This window comes from Meleagris gallopavo, chromosome 1, assembly GCF_000146605.3.
Source record: "Meleagris gallopavo isolate NT-WF06-2002-E0010 breed Aviagen turkey brand Nicholas breeding stock chromosome 1, Turkey_5.1, whole genome shotgun sequence".
In the NCBI taxonomy this organism is placed as follows: domain Eukaryota; kingdom Metazoa; phylum Chordata; class Aves; order Galliformes; family Phasianidae; genus Meleagris; species Meleagris gallopavo.
This window is the reverse complement of record NC_015011.2, coordinates 178,222,667-178,222,892: the sequence shown is the minus strand read 5'-3', so window position 1 is coordinate 178,222,892 and position 226 is coordinate 178,222,667.

Genomic DNA, 226 nt, shown 5'->3' with positions numbered 1-226 from the left:
GAAGCGGTGCCCGCACTTACCCGCGTCCTCCCCGCGCAGCGCCCGCTCCAGCTGCTTCGCCTCCTTCTCTAGCGTGAGGGCCAGGGAGCGCAGTTTGCCGAAGAAGCCCCGCGACGCATCCATCGCCCGCGGGGCAGAGGGACGCGGGTCCGCAAGGACCGCACGGCAGCGGTCGCGACGAGCGGCGCTTCGCGCGACCCAGAAGCCCGCCGCCGCTTTCGAAACG